This window comes from Pleurodeles waltl, chromosome 1_2, assembly GCF_031143425.1.
Source record: "Pleurodeles waltl isolate 20211129_DDA chromosome 1_2, aPleWal1.hap1.20221129, whole genome shotgun sequence".
NCBI classification, from domain to species: domain Eukaryota; kingdom Metazoa; phylum Chordata; class Amphibia; order Caudata; family Salamandridae; genus Pleurodeles; species Pleurodeles waltl.
This window is the reverse complement of record NC_090437.1, coordinates 1,330,485,670-1,330,502,784: the sequence shown is the minus strand read 5'-3', so window position 1 is coordinate 1,330,502,784 and position 17,115 is coordinate 1,330,485,670.

Below are 17,115 nucleotides of genomic sequence, written 5' to 3'. Positions count from 1 at the left end.
ACTCCGTCTTTTGCAGCTGCCAAGGCTTGTTGGCACCCTTCTTCAAAGATCTTCATGTATCTTGAAGCTTCCAACCCCAGCACTCTATCCTGCGACGCACAGCTTCCTGAGTGGTTGTCCGGCCGCGTGGGAGCCTTTGTCGTAGTGCTGCATGGGCCTCTTCTGCAACTTTCTTGTCCCCGTCCTGTAGGACTCCTGTGTGCTCTGCCTGGTGTTCTGTGGGCTCTCTGTGTTGCTGAGGGCCCACTCTGACTCCAGGGTAGAGTCCACCTGGTCCTTCCTGGTCCCTGTCACATAATTTTCCTCTTACCGCAAGCCTTGCGCGTGCCAAGTCTTGTTGGAGGACTCCGCTGACACAAACCCGACTGCATTCCTTCATCCAGCGTGAGACATCACTTGCACCCTCCTAGAACCCAACTTCATCTTCTTGGGTGCAGTACTGACTTTTCTTCTCCACCGGTGGTTCTCCTTTTGCACCTTCATCCGGGTTAGCAGGGGATCCTGTTCTTCCTGGACTCTGTTGTGCTTCTTGGACTTGGTCCTGTCAGAAGATTACCCATTAATTACAACTTCCACAGGAGCAGATGCCTTTTACCCAACTGATCATCTGAACACTGCATCTGCTAGGGGGAAAGGGTAATGGGAATAGAAAAAAAGAGACCGCCTCCAGATCCAGTTCTAGTCTGTGTTTCCCACTTAAAGATAGGATATTCAGTGTGTGTCTCTGGAACCTGCACCTTTCTTCTTATTGGGATTTCTTTAAAAGAAGCACCTGCAGTTGGGTGATAAGAGCATAGATAAGTACATTCCTACTATGCATTAAACTGTTCAGCCATTCACATTCACCCAGTTCTATTGTTCCTCTAACCTGGATCTTTTGAGAGACTAGCCTCTCTCTAAGAGAACAATGTTAACTTAATATTTATTTTCTCCAGGAGTTAGAGGTTTCCAAGGTTCTCTCGAGAACATTTGAAAAGTTCACAAATATACACACTACTAATGTCTTTTACAGGAAATGAAAACTACTTCTCAAGGTTCAGTTTTCACAATCACAGTCTCTAGGAATTAGTCTGAGCACTGAGGTTTGTCTCTAAGACTGGCAAGTCTGCAAGGCAAGGAGTTCTTGAATATATATGTACATATATATATTGGCAAGTCTGGAAATCATACAAAAGGATTCCTTACTGTAGTTGCTTGAAGTTCTGTTAAGCTAAAACAAATTATCTTCAGAAAGCCAGATGTTGGACGAAGGAAAAAATTCACCTTCTGCAAAACGGAAAAAGTAGCTGGTGTGCTCACCTTAACAAGAAAAATAATGAATTACTCAAAACTGGAAGAATCTATGAAACGAAGCGCCTCAGGAACACTGCTCATTCTCCTCAGGATGACAGCTGAAGTGCAGGGCTCCCAGAGAGAAACAGCTGGAGGGAAGCTTCAGCACGAGACTAAGGTAGAAACACTAGAGCACGGACCTCACAAGGATTTGCGGCCACCATCTCGAGTGGCAGTTAAACCTGAAGAAGCGAGTTCTAAGAACAGCCTCCACAAGAGCCACAGGGAGTGAGGATGTCACTGCAACCAACGTGGGTACAAGGAAAGGGGAATCGTTTTTGCTGAGGGAAGAACTTAACAACGCTGGCAATAGTTTTCCTGACAGGTCCCCTTCTTTCACAGGTCTTGTCCAGGAATCCACTGTTGGTGTCTTCCAGTCTCTTCTAGGTTTTGCATAATTACTCTTGTTTGTGTGTGATCTGTGAAACTTACTGTGATTTACTCCTTTTTTCCTGGTCGCTGGGGTGGGTTGTGGTACTTACCTTTGGGCTTTTCTAGTACTCCCCTGTACACACTACACTTGCCTAGGTGGGGGGCCGACATTCGCATTCCACTTTCTTAGTATATGCTTTGTGTATCCCTTAGGCCCATTTCTAACTATTGTGATTTTCACTAATTGCACTTTTTTCTAAATGTTATTATGCCTGTTTCTGCATACTAGTGTATATAATTTGTGTATTACTTACCTCCTAAGGGAGTATAGTCTCTATGGTATTTTTGGTATTTGTGTCACCAAAATAAAGTACCTTTATTTCTGTAACATTGAGGCCTGATTACGACCTTGGCGGATGGGACATGTGACCCATATCCCGCCAGCCATTTTACAAGTTCCATAGGATAGAATGGAACTTGTAATACGGCGGATGGGATATCTGTCATGTTTGTGACGGAGAATCGCATCTGCCAAGGTTGTAATCAGGCCTGAGTATTTTCTTTCATGTGTGAGTACTGTGTGACTACAGTGGTAGTGCATGAGCTTTGCATGTCTCCCAGATAAGTCTTGGATGCTCATCCACAGCTACCTCTAGAGAGCCCGGCTTTTAGATACTGCCTACATTACACTAATAAGGGATAACTAGACCTGGCATAAGGTGCAAGTACCATAGGTACCCACCACACACCAGGCCAGCCTCCTACAGTAACCAGGCCATATTTAGTATGGTCAGGATGGTAATAGAAAATCCTGCTTATTGGTCAGGTTGGATTTTATATTACTATTTTAGAAATGCCACTTCTAGAAAGTGAGCATTTCTCTGCACTTAAAAACCATCTGTGGCTTACAGCCTGTCTCCAATCAACGTCTGGTCTGTGCTGGTTGACAGTTCCCTTATGATTTTCACCAAGACAACCACAAACCTAGGACACTCAGTCACACCTGCATTCATCTGTATATTGAATGGGTCTTCCTGGGCTGGAAGGGTGGAGGGCCTGACACTTACATTTCAAAAGCCAGTGGTCTACCCTCACACAGTGGACTGCTAAACCCCCTACTGGGCCCTGGCAGACAGGATTGAACTGAAAGGGGAACTTGTGCACTTCAAAACCACTCTTTGAAGTATCCCCCACTTCAAAGATATTTTTGGGTATATAAACTGGGTTTCTGACCTCACCAACTCAGACACTTCTGGACCTACACCTCCACCTTGCCAGAGGAGCTCCCTGGCTGCCCAAAGGACTCATCTGGACTGCTTTGCTGAGAAGAACTGCTGACCTGCTGTTGCCCTGCTGGACTCTGACTTTGCTGAGAAGGACTCTGCCTTCCCCAAAAGTGCACTCCAAAGGCTTGGATTGAGCTTGTCTCCTGTTTTCTGAAGTCTCAGGGCCAAAAAGACTTTGGCCTTCATTACAACCCTGGCGGTCGGTGTTAAAGCGGCGATAACACTGCCAACAGGCCGGCGGTAAAAAAATTGGGATCATGACCACGGCGGAAACCGCCAACACAGACAGCCACTTTAACACACCGACCGCCACGGCGATAGCAACAAACACTGCGGCGTTAACCGCCAACAGACAGGTGGAAGACAATGTACCGCCCACCACATTACAACCCGCCTATCCGCCAGCTTTTCCGGGGTGGTACCAACGTCATCAAAATCATGGCAGAAACCGTCTTTGGAAGGGAAACCACCCACCTCTCGACACTCAATGAGGAACCAGGATGCCTTGGAGCCCGAACTACAGGTCCTGCCGATGCTGGTCTACCTCCTCATCTACCAGGAACATCAAAGATGGCAGCAACGACGACGGTGAGTACTGTACCTAGTACACAGGGGAGGGGGGAGGAAAAATAGAGTGACACACACACGCAACATGCAACACCCCCATCCCCAACCACAACACCATACACACAAACAGATCCAACTACGTTACAGATACACCCCGTTACCCCCTGGAAGAACGCAAGGACCAAAGGAATTGAGTCAAATTAGTGATATTTTAGAAATAGGCAGATATACTATAGATTTTGAAAAACAGTATTAACACAAATATACAATATGTACAGAAGTTTGTACATTGTCCATTCACAAATGTCCATGGGCCACTGGGCCAAAATTTGTGGGCTAAGCCCACACTTGACTCCTGCCTTATTACGGAGAGAACACACAGGTACCCCAGGGGGATGGGGAAGTGGGGGGCACCTCAGCCGGAAGATAGGACAATGCCACTGCTCCTCGTGGGGGCTCCATGCCCACAGCGATGTCCTGGGGAGTGCAAGGCCACAGTCTCTCAAGTGGGTGGTTTGCCCACTGCTTGGTCCTGGGGAGTGCACGGCCACAGTCTCTCAAGTGGGTGGTTTGCCCACTGCTTGGTCCTGGGGAGTGCGAAGCCACAGTCTCTCTAGTGGGTGGTTTGCACACTGCTTGGTCCTGGGGAATGCAAAGCCACAGTCTCTCAAGTGTCTCTAGTGGGTGGTTTGACCACTGCTTGGTCCTGGGGAGTGCAAAGCCACAGTCTCTCTAGTGGATTCCTTTCTCCACTGGTTCTGGAGGGGGCTTTGTGCCCAGAGTGCTTCATCCTGCCAAGGATAGAGTGAGTGGATGCATCTCTCCACTGGCTCTGGAGGGGGGCATGGTGCCCCGAGTGCTTCATCCTGCCAAGGATAGAGTGAGTGGATGCCTTCTTCCACTGGTTCTGGAGGGGGCATGGTGCCCAAAGTGCTTCATCCTGCCAAGGATAGAGTGAGTGGATGCCTTCTTCCACTGGTTCTGGAGGGGGCATGGTGCCCAAAGTGCTTCATCCTGCCAAGGATAGAGTGAGTAGATTCATCTTTCCACTGGTTCTGGAGGGGGCATGGTGGTAGGTGATGCAGTACTTGGGGTGTGCCAGTACACATTCGCCCATCTGGGTGTCTGAGGCACGAGATTTGCAGGGAACAGGTAGCATGATAGCTCATGGAGGCAGGGCTAGACTGCATCCTGCGGCGGCTAAGGCTGCTAAGTGGTGGTAGTTCTGGTGCAGGTGGGGGTGCTGCCAGTGGTGGTGGGGGGCTACAGCCAGTCTCCTGCAGCCCTGGACAGCCGCCACTGGGGCTGCTGGTGTTGGTAGTGGTACTACTGTCAGCAGTGCAGGTGGCGGTGCTTGCGGCGGGGCTGCTGGCGGTGATGGCCGTGGTGCAGGTGCCATCAGTGGTGGAGGGAGGCTCCAGCCCTTCTCCTTCAGCCTCGGACAGCTGCCCACTGGGGATGCTGCTGGTGACAGTAGTGGTGGCAGCGGTGGTGCAGGTGGCGGTGCTTGAGGTGGGGCTGCTGGGGGTGCTGCATGCGGTGCAGGTGGTGGGGCTGGTGGTTCTGCTGGTGGGCACCAGGGCTTCACCTGCATCCTCCGTCGGCTGAAGTGCCTTGGCTTCAGTTATCTGCCCCTTCGTCACCTTGGCTGATGCTGTTTTGCCCTTGGCTCTGTCAGCTGGAGGTTTGGAGGAGGCCTTGCTGGGTGGGTCGTGATCCTTGTCCCTGCTGCATGCTGGCCCCCTCTTCACCTTGGCAGGTGGCAGTATGGTTTGGTCCTTTGCAGGGTTTGGTGGTACACTGGCTTTCCTGGCGGGTGCCCCCTTTGAGCCTCTGGGAGCTGCAGGTTCCACATTGGACGCCGACTTGGTGGCTGTGGTGCTGGGCTGGGTTCTAGACACCCTGGCCCGAGGGGAATGACGAGGGGGAGGGGTAGGGAACAGGTCAATGTTATCTAGGAAAAGTTTTTTGACACACTGGGGCAGGAAGAGGGGTAGGGAACAGGTCAATGTTATCTAGGAAAGGTTTTTTAGACACACTGGGGCGGGAAGAGGGAGAGGGTTTGTGAGAGGAGGAAGAGGGAGTCATTGTAGGAGGTGTATGCTGAGTTTGGGTGAAGGTGCATGTGCTGGATGCTGTTGTGAGGTGGATGGCTGTTGGGTGGGTGGGTGCTTGTGTTTGTGTATTTTGGGAGGAGGGGTCACAGACACACTGGGAGAGGACACAGGGGACGTGTGTATGGTTGTGGGGGTGGTGACTGCTCGTGAGGGATGTGTTGTGATGGGCGTGCTGGTGATGGAGGTAGTGGATGAGGATGTAGTGCATGCAGGTGTGAGTGGAGACAATACTTGGAGGGTGTGGACGAGGAGGAGGAGGGGGACACAGTAGAGGCAGTGAATGTTGGTGTGTCTGCATCGGGATGGTGCTTGTGTGAGTGCCTGTGGGATGATGTATGGTGCTTGTGTTTGCCTGAACCACTCCTGTGTGTTGTCTTGTGTGCATGCTAGTCTGAAGATGTGCTTGGGATAGGCTACGGTTGAGGGGATTGGGACTGGGTAGAGGAAGTTGGAGGGGGGAGGCTAGACACCGGGGCAATGGCTGCCATCAGTGCTGAGGCCAGAGCCTGAAATGCTCTCTGTTGGGCTGCCTCGCCAGAATGAATGCCCTCCAGGTATGCATTTGTTTGTTGCAAATGCCTCTCTGCATCCTGGATGGCATTCGGAATGGTTGACTGCCCAACAGTGTTAGGACCTCAGGAGGCCAATAGCCTCCTCACTGAGGGCAGCAGGGCTGATTGGGGCAGGGCCTGAGGTGCCTGGGGCGAAGGAGATGCCCACCCTCCTGGGTGAGCGGGCACGGGAAACACGCTGAGGGGATGCTGGGAGGGCGGTGCTGGTGGGGGATTGGTGGCTGTACCTGTTGTTGGGGTGGGCACAGAGGTGTCCGCCACCGCCAGGGAGCTTCAATCGGAGGAGGAGTCGCTGTCTGTGGTCTCTCCTCCTGTCCCCGCCGTAGTGCTTCCCTCGCCCTCCGTCCCACTGGTGCCCCCACCCTCGGTGGATTCGGCTTCCAGGCCCATGTGGGATGCAGCTTCCTCTGTCGCTAGTGCCTCTGCTCCTCCGCCAGATAATGCTAATGCACATAAGGACAGGGTGACAAAACAAAAAGGGTGGGGAAGAGACAGAGGATACACTTGGTCAATGCCAGCAACACCACTACCATTGGCGTACACAACACACAGGGAGCAGCCCTATGCACTAGGCCATGCCCAACCAGTTACTAAGATAGTCACCAGCCCACAAGGTACAATGCCTAATGCCATCATCTGCACCCCAGAAACCCAAAGGACCCTGCCCAGTAGTAGATGCCCACTGACACTATTGGTGTAGGTGTGCCTCAGGGCCTGCCCAACAAGGGACCTACCCTGCCATCTTCGCCCTGGCCTAGGGGCACCCATAGCCCCCACCACCCACAGCAGGAGTCAGATTCAGTACTCACCCCCTTGTGGCTGCTGTGATGCCTTCAAGTGCCCATCCATCTCCGGATGGGCCACCGCCAGGATGCAGAACATCAGGGGGGTCATAGTGCGACAGGCACCCCTTCCTCATTGGGAGGCCAGCCTCAGCTGGGCCTCCGCCGTCTTCTTTGCTCAGCGGCGCAGGTCCTCCCACCTCTTGCGGCAGTGGGTGCTCCGCCTGTCCCTCAGGGTCCGCACCTCCTTGGCGATGGCACGTCAAATACCCTTTTTCTGGTGGGCGCTGACCTGTAGGGAAAATGCAGCAGAAAAAGGAATTAGTCACCCGTCCGGACTGTCACAATGATTGCCCACCAGATCCCACCCATCCCCTGGTGCACATACCTTGACCACCTTACATGCTGCACTCTGCCCAGGACCCCTCAGCCCCCCCCCCTACATGTGGCTTACACACACAGCACTCCAGACATTCATGGCCCATGCATCATGCTCACAGTGTAATTACCTGTTTGTCTGGAGGACTGTAGAGTAAAGTGTACTGGGGTAGGACCCCATCCACCAGTTTCTCCAACTCCTCTGCAGTGAAGGCAGGGGCCCTTTCCCCAGGCACTCGAGCCATTGTTGCTTCCAGACAGAGGTCACAGCAGCACTTGCAGTGTAGGTCCACTCCTGTTGATGGCCAGGTAGCAAGTGAGTGGATAGATAGAAAATGTTGGTCACGTCCGCGGCGGTGCGTACCGTCACCGCCGGTGTACATCACCATTGGCTCCTGGAACCCATAGGGCCTAATAATATCCAATGTGAAGTTGCATGGCGGTCAGTGACCGTCTACCGCGACACACAAAGCCATCGCAATTTTCTCATTTCCACTTGTCACTCCTCACAGGTCAGGCACCTGCCATGTCAGGGGGCCACAGGGCATGACACCTAAGTGCGTCACAGCAGACATTGGCACGGCAACAGATTTTCAGATTCACATTTTGTTTCTGTAAAGTAAAAAAAAACAGCATTAGTGCAATAGATGCGGAAATGTGACCCTCTGCTCACCGTTCTCTTCCATAGGCTCCAACCGCTGAGGCTGAATATGAGATGGCGGCATCCTCTGGTGTACAGACCCCTGATGGACCTTGCAAAAATGGAGGACAGACTCATTATCATTACCTACAGACTTGATTGTGCCACAATCCAGGAACTGTGTGCCCAATTGGAGCCAGCCCTGATCTCAGCTATCCGGTAGCCCACTGGTATCGCCCCCTCTAGTGCAAGTCCTGTCAGTGCTCCATTTCCTGGCAAGTGGTTCCTTCCAAACAACAGTGACCATGGCACCAGGGATGTCTCAGCCAATGTTCTCTAACGTGTTGACCAGAGTGTTGTCAGCCCTGCTGAAACACATGCGCAGCTACATCGTGTTCCCCCAGGTGGGGGATTTGGCCACAGTGAAAGCTGACTTATATGCCCTGGGACATATTCCCAACATCATAGGTGCCATTGATGGTACACATGTGGCATTTGTACCCCCCCAGAGAAATGAGCAAGTTTTCAGGAATAGAAAAAGCTATCACTCTATGAATGTGCAGATGGTGTGTTTGGCGGACCAGTACATCTCCCATGTGAATGCCAAATACCCTGGCTCTGTGCATGACGCCTTTATCTTGAGGAATCGCAGCATCCCATATGTGATGGGCCAACTCCAGAGGCACCGGGTGTGGCTAATAGTTGAGCCCAAGGTCCCCACCCAGTATATATTGGTTTATGGGTATGGGGTTGTCCCTAAGGGTGGGTGTGTATCTAACAGGTGTCCCTCGATATTTCCAGGTGACTCTGGTTACCCCAACCTATCATGGTTACTGACCCCAGTGCGGAATGCCAGGACAAGGGCAGAGGAACGTTACAATGAGGCACATGGGCGTACAAGGAGGGATATAGAATGGACCTTCAGCCTCCTGAAGGCCAGATTCCGATGCCTCCATCTGACAGGTGGATCCCTGTACTACTCACCCAAGAAGGTGTGCCAGATCATCGTTGCATGTTGCATGTTGCATGTTGCACAACCTGACCTTGAGACGCCAGGTGCCTTTGCAGCAGGAGGATGTGCCTGGAGACGGTCTTGTGGCAGCAATGGAGCCTGTGGACAGTGAGGAAGAGGAGGCAGAGGAAGAAGATGTTGACAACTGGAACAACATTATTCAGCAATACTTCCAGTGACACACGGGTAAGACATCGTACGTTCAATTTACATTTCAGTTAACTGTTGGACATTGTACACGTCAGCCTCTTACTCTATGTCTCTGGCCACTGACTTTATCCTTTGCCATCTCTATTTTCAGATCCCTGTGCCCCACTCTGGCTCCTGCTATGTGTACTGCTGCCCACTACAGGTCATACCAATGTATATATAACTGGACATATGGATTGAAATGTTTACAGCTTGTTAACCTAATACATATTGCAAACAATTGACAGACTCAGAACTTGTATTTGATCCAAGGATGTTTATTTCAGTGCTCATAAGTAGAGGGGGATGTGCAATGGGCAGGGGTGATGGTGGAGGAAAGTCCAGTTTCAGTCCAGTCTCTTGGTATCACAGGTACATTGTCCAAGGGGGCCATAGGAAGGGGAGTAATGGCAGTTCAAAGTGGATAGGGTGACATAGTGATACAGAAGGGTGACAATCAAGAGTGTCTTATTTCCTGGTGGGGGTCTTGGCAATGTTCTCTGTCTTCTGCCTGGATCACAGGGACCGTTTGTGGGAGTGGTTCTCCTTCTGCAGGGGGTGGGGTGCTGGTGGCCTGTTGGTCCTGTGGCGGTGCCTCCTGTCCACTAGCGCGGCAGAGGTGGAGGGCTGTTCATCTGTGTGGCTAGTGTCAGGGGCCCGTTGTTGTGCCACTGCCTCCCTCATGGTCTTGGCCATGTCAGCCAGCACCCCTGCAATGGTGACCAGGATGGTGTAGATGTTTGTTAGGTCATCCCTGACCCCTAGGTACTGTCCCTCCTGTAGCTGCTGGGTCTCCTGTAGCTTAGCCAGTATCTGGCCCATTGTCTCTTGGGAATAGTGGTATGCTTCCAGGATGTTGGTGAGGGCCTCGTGGAGAGTGGGTTCCCTGGGCCTGTCCTCCCCCTGTCGCACAGCAGTCCTCCCAGCTTCCCTGTTGTCCTGTGTCTCTGTCCCCTGAACCGTGCGCCCACTGCCACTGACCCCAGGCCCCTGATCGCCCTGTGTTTGTGGGGTTGCCTAGGGTCCCTGTAGTGGTGGACACACTGCTGATTGACGTGTCCTGGGGACAGTGGCATGGGCCCACTGGGTGGGTGCAGTGCTGGTGTTTCCTGAGGGGGGAGGCTCTGTGGTGGGTTGGGACTGTGGCAGGGAAACCGACTGTCCAGAGGTCCCTGATGGGCCAGGTTGGTCATCCTGATCCAGGCGTGCAGAGCTGCTGTCGTCAATGTGGGCCTCTTCTGGGGGGGGACTGGATGTAGCTGGCACGTCCTCTCCGGTAACGTTGAGAAGGGGTCCTGTGGGGATGCAAATGCAGTGTTAGTGTATCTTCGTGTGCCATCTTGTGCATGGGTGTGTTTCCCTGTATGGTTGTGATTTCCCTGTCAGCTTGGCCTTGTGTGCGTGGTGATTTTGTGGGCTGGGTGAGTCTCTCTACTGAGCATGCTGTGGTGATGGGTGTCCATGCTGGTCTGTGATGGGGGTCAATGCATTGGTGTTACATGGAGGGCTTGGTATTGGGGTGGGTGGGTTGTGATAGTGGGGTATGTGTGAGTTGGTGGAGTGATGGGGGTGAGGGTAGGGGTAGGAGTTTGTGATGGCATGCAGGTAGGGTGGGGAATATGGTAGTAAAGATTTGACTTACCAGAGTCCAGTCCTCCTACTACTCCTGCGAGGCCTTCAGGATGCATGATCGCCAAGACTTGCTCCTCCCATGTTGTTAGTTGTGGGGGAGGAGGTGGGTGTCCACCGCCAGTCCTCTGTACAGCTACCTGGTGTCTAGCAACCACGGAACACACCTTCCCCCGTAGGTCGTTCCACCTCATCCTGATGTCATCCCTTGTTCTTGGGTGCTGTCCCACGGCGTTGACCCTGTCCATAACTCTCTGCCATAGCTCCATCTTCCTAGCAATGGACATCTGCTGCACCTGTGATCCGAATAGCTGTGGCCCTACCCAGATGATTTACTCCACCATGACCCTTAGCTACTCCTCTGAAAACCTGGGGTGTCTTTGGGGTGCCATGGATGGGGTGTGGGTGGTATGTGTGAGGGTGTGTGGGGTGATGTGTTGGGGTGATATGTTGGGGTGTATCCTGTGATGTGCGTGGATGGTGTATGGGTGATGGTGTTTTGTGCCTCTGATTGAGTGGGTGCTCCTGCCTTGTGTGTCTCTCTGGTCGCAATCTTTTTTTTCGTGGAGGGGGTTGTGGGTAATGTGGGTGTGTGTTTTATAGTGGTGTGGGTGTTTGGGTGTGGTGTGTGTATGTGTGTCAGGTGTGTGTAGTTTGAATTGTCCAATATGGTGTAGTTTTGTAAGTGTGTGTGTATTTTGAGCGCGGCGTTGGGTACTGCCAATGGCTTACCGCAATTGAAAGACCGCCGCAGTGATTCCTGGGTCGTGATACTGTGGGCGTATTCCTGTTGGCGTAATGGTGTGGGTTTTGGTACCACCAGTTTATCACGGACCTTTGGTGTGGCGGAATTGTGTGTGTGTCTGTATAGTGGCGGATTTCTCTGTGTGGGTCATAATACCCGTAGCGGATTACCGCTGCGGTCACGGTAAGTTGGCGGCCGTCAACACGGCTGTAGGCGGCATTTACCGCCAGGGTTGTAATGAGGGCCTTCATCTCTTCAGGAAACTCCTTGTGTGTCGAAAATTGATGCACTGCCTCCTGAAATTGATGCAAAGCTTGCCTGAGAAATCACTGCACAGCCGAGCTAAACAACGCAGCCCCAGCTTCCTGACTGGAAATGCAACACAGTGCCTGCCTTACGACGGAAAATTTCACGCATCGCCTACGGGATCGATGCAGCGCCTGTGCCTTCTTCGAGCACGTCAAGGAATTCCCTGCGTCATCTCTGGACATCAAAATATCCCCACACCACAGTGAAGAACAAGACTGTGTGCCTAAAAATGACACAAGCCCCTTGCAGCATGGAATGAAAAGACTCATTGTCTGTGCCACTTTGGAAAATGTAACCCACACCCTATTTTTCTATGCATTTCCTCCTCTGCGGTCTCTGTGCATCGTTATTTTTGATGCATACCAGGTCCATGTGTAAGAAAGAGACAACTGTTTATTTCTAAGGATTAAGACTCTTTTACACCTTTTAAAAGTGATATTTCAACTTGTGCTTATTGGATCTCTGTCATTTTGACCTTATTTTATTCAGAGAAATATCTATTTTTCTAAACCTGTGTGGTGTATTTTTGTGGTGTTTTCACTGTGTTACTCCATGATTTATTACACAAATACTTTACACATTGCCTTCTATGTTAAGCGTGACTGCTCAGTGCCAAGCTACCAGACGGTGGGCACAGGATAACTTTGATTGTGTGTGACTTAGGATTGTGGTCTCTACTTAGACAAAGGTGTATACCTCTGCCAACTATAGGCCACATTTCTAACAACAGGTATTCATGTTGCATTTGACAAATTCATTGGTGTAGAGTTATCTGCAGGAACGTTGCTTTATATTGTGGCCATAGACCTCTTCGCAGGCCACACTGAAGTGATCCTCCTGTTATTCATTTCTAGATATCATACAAACCATTGAAACACGAATCCATCAAATGGTGGCCCATTCTCTGTACTTAGTGTTAATAATTCTCCCCACTCTGGGGGCATGGCCGATACAGCCAAGATGGTGGACACATCTTAAAGACGTTCCCAAGGCCCCTCAATAATCCTCCTTCATCTCGGCACCCTGGGTTCCCAGCTGACTCCAATGTACCTTCCTTCCTCCCCTTACCGAAGAGGGATGGCCCTGGTTTGCCGATGCAGCTGTTGAAGGCTGGAACGGATTCTGCCCCTGGCCACCTTGAACCCTCTCAAATTGGCGATGCCCTGAGACCCGTGTCCCTGTGATCGATACAGGAGCGGCTGGCAGAGCTTTCTGGTCTTGTGCAAGTATGTCCGTTGCTGTTACCCGCTGGCACGTTGAGCTGCCACTGCCTCCCCAACCCGGCAATGCAGATAATTTGAAGCAGATAAATAGAAACTCAGGGCCATATCCTTACCCTATATGTTGCTCTTCCTGGCCTGGCTGCAAGTAGTGCACAGCTCGCATTCTTATTTCTTTGACGGACGCCGTACTGATAGAGGGCATAGACAATGCACCCGCTATACACTGAAACAAGAAGCAAGCTTGCCGTTCTTACTGTCACCCTTGACCCAGAGTGCCTGATGATTCTTGTATCCTTAGTCAAGATCTTCCTGATTTGAGTTGGGCTCACAGAGCCCAGTTATGTTCTTGATGTTTTGTGGGGACACAAGTTGGGCAACGGATGCTTCTGGGGTGGAAGTATGAGGTATGGGGTTCAGGTGGTTTGTTGTCATGGGTTTTCTGTACTTGAGTTGCCTTTTTCTGTTGATTTGATGTTCCATTTTAGGATTCATGCTCTGTTGAAGTAAGCCTCAGCAAGGCCTACTAGTGCAAGGGGTTCACCTTTCTCTGCACAAAGTCCTTAGACCATGTAGGAAGAAGTTGGCACAGGAACTGAAATAAAAGACAAAGTTTATTAACCTCATGAGGTGGTACTACAGTTCAAACAGCACCCTTAGGTAATGTCTGAAGTAGCACACTGAACTGAGAGAGCATGGTCCTTTTATACCAACGCAGGGGCTAAAAGGAGGTGGTACAATTATAGAAGCAAGACTTGTATACATGTAAGGTCATGTGGAAAATGCACAGTCGACAGGTAGGAGGAGCTAACAGTTTTCAAGGACTAACAGCTGCAGACCTTACTGAGCATGTGCGAAAGTGGGAGATGCTAAATATAACTTGTCACTAGGCAGATTTCAAGAGTAGTTAACAGAAAGGTAGGACAGAGCACATGGTGAGCACATGGCAGCATGTGGCAGAGAAAATGGCTGCCATGAATACAAAATGGATTCCGCGAAATGTTCACAATAGTTGCTAAATACAAGATGTCTTCTGCTAATGCTTAATCTAATCGCTGCTAAACTACAACAGCTCCTGGTCATGGCCTCGTCTCCACAGGACCCTAGTTCCTACTCCTGTCAAAATGCCAAACTCTCTCCTGCAGACTCTAAATGTGATGGCCCATAATCTTTTCTAGAATGTAAACGGCCTCTTAGATCGAACACAGTTATCCTCTTATTCCTCAACCGTCACCGGCAAGAGTGGCTCTGCTGCAAGAAACCCATTTTATGGATACTAATTGCCCCTTTGTTGGCAGATACGACTACAACCGAGTCTTCCATACTGGCTTTACCAGGGGATGCTGTGGAATGATGATCTTACTTCATAAGACTTTCCCGCTAACAGTTACGCGGACGATTCATGACCCCCTAGCCAGATACTTGGAGGTGCTTGGGGACCTAGAAGGCAAGCCTTTCATCCTCTTTAGCGTATTTATGCTTCTCTCCAAATGCAGCCCCAGACTTTACCTGACTTGACTCAACTAATTGCTTCCCTACCATTTTGTACCCTGGTTCTTGGGGGAGACTTCAATGCCAATATAAAACCATGTTTAGATGTACCAGGCCCTGTCACTCTGGACCGCATTGCTCATTCCCGATCGTTGACCAATTGGATGCTCTCCCTTGGTCTTTGTGATGTGTGGAGGACTTGGAATCCTCAAACTAGGCTGTACTCTCACACATCAGCATCCACCAAAACATTGTCCTGGATTGACTATTCTTTTCTCTTAGTGACAGATATGGCAACCACCTCAGGCACCACAGTGATCCCTTGAAGTATATCCAACCACTCGCCACAATCTCTTCAGCTAGGGGCCTCCTATCCTCACCCCCGTCCTATGTGGTGTCTGAACGCCTGGGTTCCAATCGATGAGGTTCTAGTGGAACACCTGTTGGAAGAACTTACATTTTTAACTCAAAACTAACACTTGGTCAGTTCACAACCATGGTACATTCTGGGTGGCTTACAAGCCTAAAATTCATAGGTGGCCAAAAAGCTACTTAAAATGCAAGGAAGACAACAGACAGAGAGACATCACTGACTTAGTGTCCCGCATACTAGCTGGGGAACCTATGATCGCTCAAACCGCTACTGAAGCACTTGCACACCAACTTGACCTCAATAGGAATGTTCTGCCCCAATTAGTTACAATCGAGGCACGTTGTTGTGCCGTGCATATGAACACATGGAAAAGAATGGCTCAGTCCTATATCAACTCGCGACCAGTGACACTAGCTTACACTTTGTTCCTGCGGTAAGGAATGAGGCAGGTAGAGTAGTCTCCATGGCTCCCAATATCACAGCCTTTGCTGCCTATCACCAGTGACTGTTTGCACACAATCTGAGACCCCTCACTGAGACTTCACAACCTCTCCTTAGAGACATACCACTTCCCTCAAGTCCCTGGTCTAGCAGAAGGCACTGGAGAAGCCAGTGACAGGAGATGAAATTCAGGTGGCCATAAGTGACTTAAAAAGCGGGGAAACTCCAGTCCCTGATAGGTTCCCCCTGGAATTAAAAATTCCAAGACATGCTCATCCCTCCCCTGCTCGCACTCTACATAAAGGTGGTAGATAAGGGTTTGTTTCCTAGAGATTTAGATCTGATGATAGTTGTCCTCATTCCCAACCTCTCCACACTCACTGGATTATGGCTCCTACCGCCCCAACTCACTGACAAAGACTGGGATGAATATCTCTACTAAGATCCTAGGATCCCGACTCCAATTGGTCCTCACCTCTCTCATACACCCCGACCAATGTGGCTTTATGCCCCATGGGAGCACTCACTAGTGCATTAGACAACTACACTTTGCCCTTGCTCATGCTGGGGACCTACCTGGAGACTTGACCGTACTATTTGTCAACTTTGAAAAAGCATTTGACACCAAAGACTGAAGCTATCTTGAGGCGATTTTGTGCCGACTAGGCTTTGTGGCCCGATTCTGCGTCATGGTCTCCCTTCTATACGCCCATCTGATGGCCCAAGTTAGAATAAATAGGGCGATGACTAACACATCTCCTATAGAACGTGGTACCCGATAGGGCTGTCCCCTCTCTGCATTACTGTTTGCCCGCACCATTGAGCACCTGGCACGTGTAATTAGATGTGATGCACAACTCAGAGTCTGGCATTGGGGGTGGGGGTGTGGAGGATAGGATTGCGTTAGACAATGACAACGTCCTTTTATACCTCGTTAATGCAGCGAGATCTGGTCCCAGCATTTTAGAAATACTTAACCTCTTCTAAGAGACGTCCAGGCTTCGCCTCAGCAAGAAGTCACTTCTAGTTCCTCGGCAGGGCGACATTGAGTCGACCGCCTGGAGCGAAGTTACCCCTAATTGTCGTCTTAACTTCAAGTGCCTGGGGATACAAATTGCGACTGTACTGGAGGTCACAAGGGCTTTTAACCTGACTCCACTGACGCAACACTAAAGCCATCCTTATGGCCCGGCGAGAACTCCCACTAAATTTGATAGTTAGGGTCGCCTTAATTAAAATGATGACTCTGCCCGGCTTTCTTTACACACTGGAGAACTTCCCACTTCTCATCCCAAACAATTGGTTTACAGAACTGGCAATACTCCTTCGCTCTTTTCTCTGGCACAGCCGTCCTCCCCGAATAGCACAGGACACATGTCGATCTGTGTACGGTGTGGGGGCTTGGCCTGGTGACATATATGTCTCTACTACTGGGCACCCCAACTACTGATCATAAACAACTGGCTGTTGGGGTTGGGATGACCCAGCATCCCAACTGGCGCTATCTCACATCGGACTTGATGGGGTGATGCACTATTTCTATGGTCTCCCCACAACCATCCTGGAAGCCGTCAGGGAAATTTTCTTACTGTGGGGAAGAACACTTCCCTTTATTGGTTAGCACTGGCATTTGATGGGTCAAACTACCCTCTGGAGAGTC